Source organism: Phaenicophaeus curvirostris, chromosome 17, assembly GCF_032191515.1.
Source record: "Phaenicophaeus curvirostris isolate KB17595 chromosome 17, BPBGC_Pcur_1.0, whole genome shotgun sequence".
NCBI classification, from domain to species: domain Eukaryota; kingdom Metazoa; phylum Chordata; class Aves; order Cuculiformes; family Cuculidae; genus Phaenicophaeus; species Phaenicophaeus curvirostris.
Window position 1 is genome coordinate 14,298,471 of NC_091408.1, and position 11,340 is coordinate 14,309,810.

An 11,340-nucleotide genomic window follows, 5' to 3' on the forward strand; every position below is an offset into this window, starting at 1 on the left:
GGCCACAATGAACTTCTCTGGCTGGGAGAAACTGGTTGGAGGGAGGAGAATAAGCTCATGTGATTTTTGGAGGAGAGCCTGCGTGGCCTGCCCATGCCTGGGCATTGTGGGGTTTGCCTGTGCTCCCAAAATGCTCGGGTTTGATCCTGTCTTGGCTGGGGATCTGTGCTGTGTCACATCGCAGCGCAGGGATCCCGGCTGGATGCATGAAGCTTAAACCAAGCATCCCTCCTGCGTGCGAACTGGGATTTCAGCCCAGGCCTCTTTCTCTGGGGTGTGCATGGGGATCTGCCCCACTTTTTAAGCCCTTCCTCAGTCTGAAACCAAGCAGAAAGTGTTTTTCTGCTCCGTGCCGCAGTGCCGGCACGAGCGGTGCCAGCAGCCCTGGCCCTCAGTGCCCTCTGTGCTTGGCTGGCGCAGGGCTCTGCGCGGCCGGCTGCCGCCCGTCCTGCCCGAGGGGTGCCCCATGCAGAGGGCTCTGCCCACATCTCTCCCCTGGCACGGTGGCGGAGACCCCCAGCATCGCCCTCGGCATGAGCCCTGCTGTGGGCACCTTCTCCGAGCTCTGCAAAGGTGTCGAGACCTGCGTCGCATCTGTTGTTGTTGCAGAAAGCAAATAAGGGCTGCTGGGCTTTGGCAGTGAAGTCTCCACTCCCAAGGGTGTGTTGGATGTTGGCGTTAAACTTTATGGTGTTCAATGCCTTGCTTAAAGAGTGGGACTGAATGTCCTTCTACCTCCTGCTCACGAGGACACAGGAGCTTAATTTTATTGCCTCGCGAGTCATCCGAGTCGGAGCTGAACCGCTTCTGGGAAAAAGCCTGTGCCTGCACAAGTTCTTCCACTCAAGGCTGTTAGAAATTCTCCTGCCCTTCTAAAAGGGAAGGAAAAAACATAACATACTCCCTGTTTTTGAGTAGTGAGGTGCTGCTGTGCCCAGGCTGTGAGAATCACAGCCTTAGCCCACCACGCAGCGTCAGGGATGCCCCTTCGGGATTCTCTGTCCCTGCTGCTGCGGGCGCTGGGCTCCCCGAGTCATCCTGCCGTGGCTTTGCCGCGGTGATTCACATTCTGAACCCTGGCTCTTTTGGAGCAAACAAGACCATGGCCCTGTCTCGAGTCCCCGTTTCCCTTTCTTCTTGCGGCGTGCACCCCTGTGGGACGGTTCCTGCTGCGATCCTGGGCTGCAGGGCTCAGAGTGGTGACGCGCAGCCAGGGCTCCCAGGGCTCCGTGGCTCCCTGGGATCACTCGTTTTCTGGAGCAAGAGAAACAATTCCTAAAAAGGAGCAGTCAGATGGAAAATTGATACCAAATGCTGATACCAGCCCCTCGAGGAAAAAGGTTTGATCTCTCAAACCATGGTTCCTGGGGTTAGGTCACAAGCACACAATGCTATTTTAGAGGGATTTTTTTTTTTTAAAGTTTATTATTTTCCCTTCTTGTAAGTTCATGATTTTCCCAGATGCGAGCTGGCTTCAGAGTTGATACTGATGGTGCAGGCTGAGGGTTTGGATGTATGCAGGATCCGCCGAGCTGTGCCTGCTCCGGTGGCTTCACGGGTCCTGCAGGGCTGGGGACCATCCCCAGTCGCCGATACCCAACCGAGGGCTTTGCCAGCCCCACATGGTCATTGTCCTGGAGTAGAGGCAACGACCACCCTGGGGGCTGCCTGGCTCCCAGGCTGGCGATCCTTCCCATCTTCACCGTCCAACCCTACGACTGCAGATGTTGCTGCTGAGCATCATTTCTGTGGGTAACCAGCTGAATTTCTGGGCCAAATAACACTGCTTGTGGCTGCACTGCTTTGTTAAAAACCCAACTCCCTACGCGACCCAGCTGCTTCCTTCTTCTTCCGTCTGAACTGGTGTCTGGACTGGTTCTTGTAGGAAATTGCTCCCTGAGCCGCCACTGGTGCGGACGGGAGTCTTTGTCCTGTGCCTGCAAACCCGGGGTCGTGGTGTCCTGCTGCACGTCGTGCTGAGCGCAAGGCATGGGCCTGGCAGTCCTGGGGAAGCTTCCAGGGAAGGAATTTCCAGCAACTGCAGATCCCATCCCCAAAGACTGCATTTCAAGGAATTACCCTCTCCTCTCTTGCTGCAGACTTCCTCTGCTTTTCCAAGTAAGTCTCTGGCTGGGGGCCACATCTGTAGTAACCAGAGTGGAGCAGATCCATGGGAACATCAGGGGCTGGAGGTCGGTGCTGGCCAGGTTCACAGTGCAGGGCTCTTATCTACATCAAATGTCCCCAGTTAAGATGTTGAGCTGCTCCCTCAGCTCTCTCCCTTGTGAGCACCATGTTTCCAGTGCTCTGGATTCCATGAGGAACAGTGAAAACACCTTCAGTGCCAACAAAAATAAATGGAGACCAGGAATTTTTTTGGGCACCGTTCTAGCCAAGAGCGGTTCCTGGGGTTGGTAACTCAGTTCTCTGCCCTATGGGACCCTCGTAGGGCTGCTTGGGGTCCAGATGTGCTGAGTAACCTGGAGGGGCGTAGGGGAGATTCTCCCCTGTGGGATCTGCCTTGCCAGCACCCCTGACAGCCGTTTGGACTCCATGGGGAGGTAGACACCAACGGGGAGTCCCTGCCTGCCCGCAGAGAGCTGCCAAACAGCCCCACATCTGCTCCTCCCCCTTCTCTAGAAGATGCCTTGTGCCCAACACTGATTTCTGTGCCCTGGTGGGGATAGTTGAGGGGCTCCAACAGGGCTTCTGAGGAGGTGACCCTTCTCCTTGGCAGCCAGGGCTGAAGGCAGGGGCTGCATTCCCCTCTCCCTGCCTCAACAGCACTCAGTGCCCCGGCGGGTGCATCCCCAGAGACATACCTTGTGGGTTTTCTTTGGCTCATAAATATTCCCCTGCCTGCCCCAGTGCCTCAAGCAAATAAATTATCTGAAGCTACATTTCCCCGTTTCAAAGCCTCGTGAGAGAAACCAGAGGGTTTAGCAGTGCTGACTGGTTGGAGTAGTTCACATACCATCCACCCGTTCCCATTTGATCTGCTTCAGCAGTTAAGTAATCCTTGAAAGCCACAGTGAGCTGCTGGCCCTCTGCATTCCTGTAAGTCACTGGGACATGTCACACGCTGTAAATGAACGTGTCCCACCCCTTAAGCTAGTCTGAGACGTCCCTCTGCCCAGAAAGAAACTGTCTTTTTTTAAATCAGCAATGCGTCTTGCTGGGCTGGGGTCATTAAGGGTGGTGGGATCAGAGCACACCTGGCCTGGGGAGGTGCAGGGACTCGAGCAGAGGGCTCACCTCACGGAGCAGCTCCCTGGGGATGCAGGGTGGGGACGGTTTTGGTTCCTCCAGGTGCCTTCGTGCACCTTGGCCTGGGTGCTCCTGGCTCCCTTTTGCTCGGGTCCCCCAGGACCTCGCTCCCTGATGGGGGCTGTCCTGTGGCCACGTGTGTCTTCTGCACATCCTGCCTTGCTCTGTTTGCTTTCCACTGCTGGAGTTCTCCTGGGATGGAGAGGGACTCTTGCCACACGCAGCAGCCCTGTCTTGCTCTGCAGCTCCTGCTGTGCACTGGGATTTGAAGAACTTGAGCCTGTGTGACTCCACAAGTCCCATGTGCAGCCAGGCTACGGGCTCTCTCCCTCACAATAAATCAAGGATCATTCCCCTCTTCCCCATTGCCTGCCCCAAAAAGTTGCTATTGCTCAGCTGTGGCCTGACTTTAATTATGGAATAAGAGCAGCTGGAGTGGGTGCTGGGTGCCTTAATTGGCTTTCCAGGAAAGTTTTCAGCAGAGAAAGTTTAACGCACGCGCTATCAATTCGCTCGGTGCCTGGCGTGCGTTAGCTCAGCCTGACCCAGGTCCTGAATTCAGCGCACTGCGTGGCATCCACCCAGCAGCCGTCGCCACCCTCGAGGCTCCGAGGTGCTTTTCCCCAGCTAATTGAAGCCTTGAGGGCTCAGAGCTCCCCTGCCCACACTGGGATGGATCTTAGCTGCTCAGAACAAATTCCAAGGTGGGATGCTGAAATAAAGCAGATGAGATGATTCTGGAGGTCAGAGCGAGGGAGAGGATGCCCTGCCAGGCATCACGTGATGAAAACATACTTACTGCTCCAGCAGCTGTCAAAAGCCTGAACAGACGAGGCAAGGTGCCCGAGGAGTGTGCAGGGATCTCATTTACCTGGTAATTAATGGAAATCGTGAAACAAATCAACACATGCTCCCTACGGGGAGCTTCACGCTCTGGTTTCAAACTGCTGATGGAGAGCTGGCTACAGCTCGAATACAAAAGCAGTAAATGCTGCTGTGAAGCTGAGACAGGACTCAGTCCCCACTGCCCTATAACTGATAGAGCTCCTAGTCATCTAAGGGGTGTTCTCACCTGCCAGTGTCCTCCTCCAAAGGCTGTGGGATGCCTGACCCTGGCTGTGCTGTCAGGGCACTGCTAATTGCTCTGCCCTCGCCACACACTGGGGACGTGCACTGCTGTCTGTCACCAGTGAAGAAGCCTTGACTTAAAGCTGCAGAGCAGGAATGAAGATGTTACGATGAGCCCCATCGTCTCCCTGTGATCCCACTCGGCTGAACATGTCACAGCCGATTTTCTCGGTGCAGCCCTCCCGTCACACTGTGAGAGGTGCTGATGGGAACCCGAGCTGGGAACCAGGCGTGCCCTTCTCTTCTCTGCCGTAGAGAAAGCTCATCCCAGTACCAAATGCCAGGCCATTTTTTCTCACAAGTTAATTAAGTTGGCTCAGTTTAAATATTAAAAGCACTGTTTTCTGGTACTTTCCTCCTTGCAGAGCAGTGATGTGCTGCTCTGCAGCGCTCTTGGCTAGGCGGCAGGAACGCTTTCTCTGATTCAGGGGCTTAAGGATGAGAGAGTGCTTTGGTTCCCTGACTCCTTGTGTATTCACTACATGTGAAACAGTTTTGCAAAACAAAATCTTGCAAACAATGAATGCCGATCAGACGTGCTGACAGCCCAACCCCAGCTGCTTGGAGCATCGGCTGAACATCTGGGCTTTGCCTGCTCCTGGGTGCTTTGAGGGAGGGGAACAAACCCCGAAATAGCAAAGGCGAGTGCATAACTCGCAGCTTTGGTCTTCTCCTAACACTAATTAGCAACTGGCGTAATCCCCAAAGCATAAGGTTTATGATCCCTCCCAAAAAACTTTATTTGAATGTTAACTGTATTCTGAGGCATGGTAAATGCCAAATCACTTTTGAATCTTGCTAAAAAATCTCATTTGAAAACACGCAAACAATCTTTCTGTCTTTCTAAAAAGCTCCCTGCTTCTGAAAATTTTTAAAAAAAGCAAACCAAACCAAAGCACTTGCTACTGGATAAAAGTATATGGTCCTCGAGGTTGTGTGAAGCAGCGCAGCTCCCCTGGCTGTGCTGGAGGTGGGTCAGGTACGGATCCTGCCCCTCCTCGATGGGCTCTTCCCAGGCTGGACTTGTTCAGGTCATCAAACTGCTGTCATAAAATCTCTTCCAGATGCCCTGAGAGGAGAAACGAGAGAAACTCCATCTGAGGAATTGGTGGGCTCTGGCTCTCTTTGATATCGCTCACATTATAATTAAGAGATAATGTCAATAGAATAAAACATTGTCTCGGGATAATGGTCTCCTGGTGCTACAGGAGTGTCACGGCAGAGTCAAATCATTTATCAAAAATGAATGTTGAGGCAAGGCTGGGATGTTTGTTTTCACAGCAAGAGGCATTAATCTTGGGACAACAATATTCCAGCACTTTTATTTCTTCTGCGCCTGGTGATTGATGCCAACGCGTCATTGTGCCTCTGAGCCACGGGTGCAGCTGAGCGATGGGCTCTCATCACAGCGTTATTGACCAGGTGAATTTTGACTTGTTGAAATACGTGACAGTAAGTCGAGACGTGCTGGATCGTGTTAGGGGGGTGTCAGTAAGTGAGGTTTTTATTCAAAAAGGCAAGTAGTGCTGTGTGCGTGCTGACTGTGACCAGCCAGGTTGTGTTTCGAGGCTGCTAGAGGGTTGCTTATTCATTAAATTATACCTGTCTAATTTCAGAGCCTGCTTCCATCCCCTACATGATTTCACATTGCTTTGGAGATTTCTGGGGGGCCATGGACATCAGGGCTGGCTGTATCCCTCTGGCCAGGCTTGTCTGGGATCTTGGCACAGGGCTGAGAAGCTTGCTGGCTTCTACAAGAAAGTTGGGGAGGGACTTGGTAAAAAGGCATGGAGTGATAAGACAAGAGAGAATGGCTTTAATGTGGAGAGGGGAAGATTTAGAATAGACTTTAGAACGAAATTCTTCACCATGAGAGTGGGGAGACCCTGGCCCAGGTTGCCCAGGGAAGCTGTGGCTGCCCCATCCCTGGAGGTGTTCAAGGCCAGATTGGATGGGGCCTTGGAGCCCCTGATCCAGTGGGAGGTGTCCCTGCCCATGGCAGGGGGGGTGGAACCGGATAATCTTTAAGGTTCCTTCCAACTCAAACCATTCTATAATTCTATGTATTTTTTTGAAGTGTGTAAATACCCACAACCCAGCTGAGGTGAGTATCCATGGATCAGCCTCAGCCCCATTCCTGGCACCACCAAGGGCTGGGAGGCTGAGAAAACTGTCGCTGTCTGATGTGACACCCGCTGCTATTGCTGCTGCCTCTGCGGCTGGGGAAAGGAGCAGCCTCTGCAGTCCAGCCCCAGTTTGTGTTAGAAAAGATTGCAAGGTCAACACCCAAAATGTGTGAAGCCTAAAAAAAAGCTGGGGTTGTTTAGCCTGGAGAAGAGGAGGCTGAGGGGAAACCTCATTGCTCTCTCCAACTACCTGAAAGGAGGTTGTGGAGAGGAGGGAGCTGGGCTCTTCTCCCAAGGGACAGGGGACAGGGCAAGAGGGAATGGCCTCAAGCTCCACCAGGGGAGGTTCAGGCTGGACATTAGGAAAAAATGTTTCATGGAAAGGGTCACTGGACACTGGCAGAGGCTGCCCAGGGAGGTGGTTGAGTCCCCTTCCCTGGAGGGGTTTAAGGGATGGGTGGACGATGTGCTGAGGGACATGGGTTAGTGATTGACGGGAATGGTTGGACTCAATGATCTGGTGGGTCTCTTCCAACCTGGTGATTCTATGATTCTATGATTCTATAACCTTCATCTCTAACTGCTGCCCTTACGGTGCTGCTTTGCCAGGCACATCCTGCTGGGTGCAGGGACATGGCATCTCAGCTGGGCTGGGGACACCTTCGGGCTGGCATTTTTCTCTTTTCCTCTTGCTTGCTGGCTCTAGGAAGGTATAGGGGTTATAGAAAGTGTGCTCTATTTCAAGGAAGCTTTGGCCTGGGCACACCGGGGCTGTATCACCCTGCAGCTCGCACCAGGACAGCCTTGGAGCATCACCCTGCGAGCATCACCTTGTGAGCATCACCCTGTGAGCATCGCGTGAGCAGCCGCAGCAGAGGAGTAAGACCAGCTCAGGCAACTGCAGGAGGAGACCGTGGGGCAGAGTGGCACAGAGGACCTTTCAGAAGGCCCAGAAAGGGGCCAAGGAGAGCCCCCAGCACAGTGGTCTGAGGACAGCCTGGCTGTGTGGCTGTGGTGCCTTGCTGAGCCAGGCATGCCAGGACAGGCTGGAAAAGCAAAAACTGCAGTGTTGTTGCACGCTGTCGGGCAGCGGGGCAGGGAGCTGCGGTTTGGGAGCACTGAGGGTGCTGCTGCCTCACTTGCTCTCCAGGCCTGGGTGCACTGCTCACATTATGCTGCAGAAGCTTGAAATGCAGCACAGAGCTGGCCCCAAACCTGCTGGCTGCCAATACAGGTACATCTTGTGCACGGCTGGCTCAAAAAAAAAAGTTTTAAAAATTAGATTCCTAGATTTAGATGCCCCCATCCATGGACTTGGCACCTTCACAAGAGGGTAGTGGAGAGACAGAACTGGTTCTCCAGCTGGAATTGAAGATGCTGAATGAGGAGCTTATAGCTATAATTACACTTCTGTGTAGCCCCAGGCAGGTTAACTACAAAACGGGGAGGGAAGAAACAAGGCATCTGCTGGGCTGGTGTTAAAAGTCCAGGGTCAGAGAGTTCCAGCTTTGAAAAAGGGGCAATTTCCATTTATTCTTGGAGGATGGGCACTCAGACCAAGCTCAAATATAAGACAGGCACTCGAGAAAAAAGAAACAGAAGCAAACATTGGTTTGTAGCTGCCAAGCCCAGCCTGAGGCACAGCGAGCTCCGGCACACACTGTTATCCTGGCAGCCCCAGCCATACGGTGATTTAGCCAGAAAATGATTCCCTACGAATGATGGACACTCAAGGGCATCCCCAGAGCACCCTGTGCTGGACATTGGAGAAACACAATCGCGTTGACACTGTAAGTGCTGTCCCTCTCCTGCGCTGAGGTTTGTTCTTGCTGCAAACACCAATAAAGATGTCAAGCCGATGTGTGCGGTAGGGAAATAAATCACAGCATTTTTTTCTCCTGCCTAGAGCATCAAGGTGTCTTCTGGTGTGGCCTAAGAGGCAGTCGGGGATTGCTGGGCTGTGACCGCGGGCGCGTGCTGGGCTGGGAGCGAGGGCTCCCGCGTGCCGCCCGTCCAGCCCCAGCTGCTCGCTGGCACCAGCTGCCGTGGTCGTGCACAACTACCAGTCCACGCTTCTGGGATGTGACCACCAGCTGGTGTCAGCAGGGCTGCTTGCCCTGCTGGGCCACCCATCACCCTGGCCTCAGGGTCAATGCAGACGGGAGCCCTCACCAGAGAGGCTCCGGGTCCCCTCTGTGTCGTGTGCTGCAAGAGAACTCTAAGATGTCACCTGAGAGTGGTCAAAGTTAAAAAAAATAGGTGGGAAACTTAAAATGATGAAGTGCTTTGAGGCAGACCTTTGCTGTCAGAGTGAACCGCTGAGCCCTGATTTAAACAGCCCCTTCGGTAACTGACCTACACCGAGCAAATCCATTTACAGCATCTTGTTTCCCCTCACTGTTTAACTATGAGAGTTCAGAGACAATTCCTTAAATGTTAATGGTGCAGGAATTTGGAAGCTTTCCCGGAGCTGCTAGGGGAGCGGTGCAGGATTATGTGTGTGGGGCTTGTGCAGTTCTATTTCCTGCAGAACGTCAACGGGCTGCTCTCACCTACTGCCTTGTAATTAAAGTAATTAAAGACCATCACTCTTTGAGGTTGATCGTGCTCATATTCACTCCCTGGGCAGGGTCCGGCTTTATGTTTGGTTACAAGGAGGGCAGGTCGCAAAATAAATAAAACATAGAATCATAGAATCATAGAATCACCAGGTTGGAAGAGACCCACTGGATCATCGAGTCCAACCATTCCTATCAAACACTAAACCATGTCCCTGAGCACCTCATCCACCCGTCCCTTAAACACCTCCAGGGAAGGTGACTCAACCCCCTCCCTGGGCAGCCTCTGCCACTGCCCAATGACCCTTTCTGTGAAAAATTTTTCCTAATGTCCAGCCTAACGTGATGCTAGCCCGCTCTCATCCTGCTCCTGACGTCCCACAGCGTGGATGGGGACTAAGGACCAGTCTCTACCCCGGGCAGCCTGCTTGACAGACCCCACAGGGGCTGAAATCCATGGCTGATCTCTGCTGCATCTCTCGAGCTACCACCCACGGTGCCCCCTGCTCAGAGGCCAGGGCGAGGGTTTGCCCCCACCTTGAGTGATGTGAGGGCTCAGCATGGTTCATCTGGCAGGTGAGCCACGCTTCAGGGTGCCAGTACTTCCCAAGAGCCATTTTCCAGAGCAGCTTAGCTGGCTTTGTGCACACTAAAATACAGGGTTCATCGAAGCTGAGCTCAGGCTACTGAGCCCTGGGCGTGCATCAGTCTGAAAGGCTGCAGCTTTGCTTCGTGAGTGTGAATTAATGGCTATAAATTGGAAGGGGGAAGATTTAGATCAGACATAAGGAAGGAATTCTTCACGCTGAGGGTGGGGAGGCCCTGGCCCAGGTTGCTCAGCCCAGCGGTGGCTGCCCCATCCCTGGAGGGGTTCAAGGCCAGGTTGGATGGGGCTTGGAGCCCCTGATCCAGTGGGAGGTGTCGCTGCCCATGGCAGGGGATGAAACTGGATGGGCCTTAAGGTCCTTTCCAACCCAAACCATTCTATAATTCTATGGTTCTATGAATGTAAATGCATTGAATACTGGAGGGAGAAGCGTAGAGCCCCGCAGCCTTTTCATCGAACCACCTCTTTGCCCACAGCTGGGCATGCCTGGGGCACCCTTCTGCCTGCAGGAGTTGTGGAGCTGCTGGGCTCCACGCTGAGGGATGCTCTGCCAGGGTCGTGAGCACCTCCTGCCTGAGTAGGACGGGGATGGGTCCTGGTTTTGGAGCAGGGGGAGCCAGCTCTTTGCACCAGGGGAACACACTCGCCATGCACGCTGCTGGTGAAAACAAGGGCTTTAAAAGGAGGTGTGAGAGCTGAGCTGGCATGTCCTCCTCTGGCCCTTTTGACTCTAAACTTGGATCTGACTCCTTCCACCGCCTCATTAAGAACAAGTGTTTGGCCCAAGTTACATGGCAAATTTTGACATTTTAAAAATTGATGCCTTTTTCTGCTCATAACTTCAGCTGCTTAGTTTATCAGTGACATATGGAAAGTTTATTACATTCTTATTACAGATTCAGCCAAGTGAGTTGACTAATGAATGTGATTTTATTTTTTTAGGCTTGGTTTTGGCATGGGAGACCTTCTCCAAGAGGGATAGCTTGAGGTCAAGAAATAAGTCATCGGAAGTTTTTTCCCCTCTGTTCTAGGAGTTCATCTCGGCGAAAGCCACAGCATGTCTGATTTGGGGGTGGAAAGTGAGGTGGAGGCAGAAATCAAGGGTTTGCAGGAGATTTATTGCATCACCCTGTGACAACCCCAGTGGTGTCAGGCAGTGCGGCACCCTCGGTGCTGCCAGCTCCCTGCCTCCGTCCTGCCCACGTCATGAGCAAGGAGCACGAGAGGCTGCCAGGTCAAATTGCACAAATTCACGGGAAACCATCATTTTCTGCCTAGAACATCTTGGGGTTTGTTAATAAGGAATAGGGGCACAACTGCCCCATGGCCTGGGTGGGTCTTGGGGTGGCTGGAGCTCCCAGGGTGCAAACATGCATGTGGGTTTCAGTGACCGAGGGAAGCATTAAACTCTTTGCAGGCTGCTGCGGGCTGACCTCAAGCTGGATGTCAGATATGAGGGAGTGGAAACACAGCCCCGGGCTGGCTGCCCTCTGAACCCTGCTGCTGCGGGACGCTCCTGTGCTTTGCAGCAGATGCAGAGCTCTGGTACCCACCATCCTGGTGCAGCCACCACCCTCAGTAGCCCTTTTCCCTAACTCAGGTGTCCACCTGCACATGTTTTTACATTGAAAATGGCATGTTTCTGTTTTGTTGT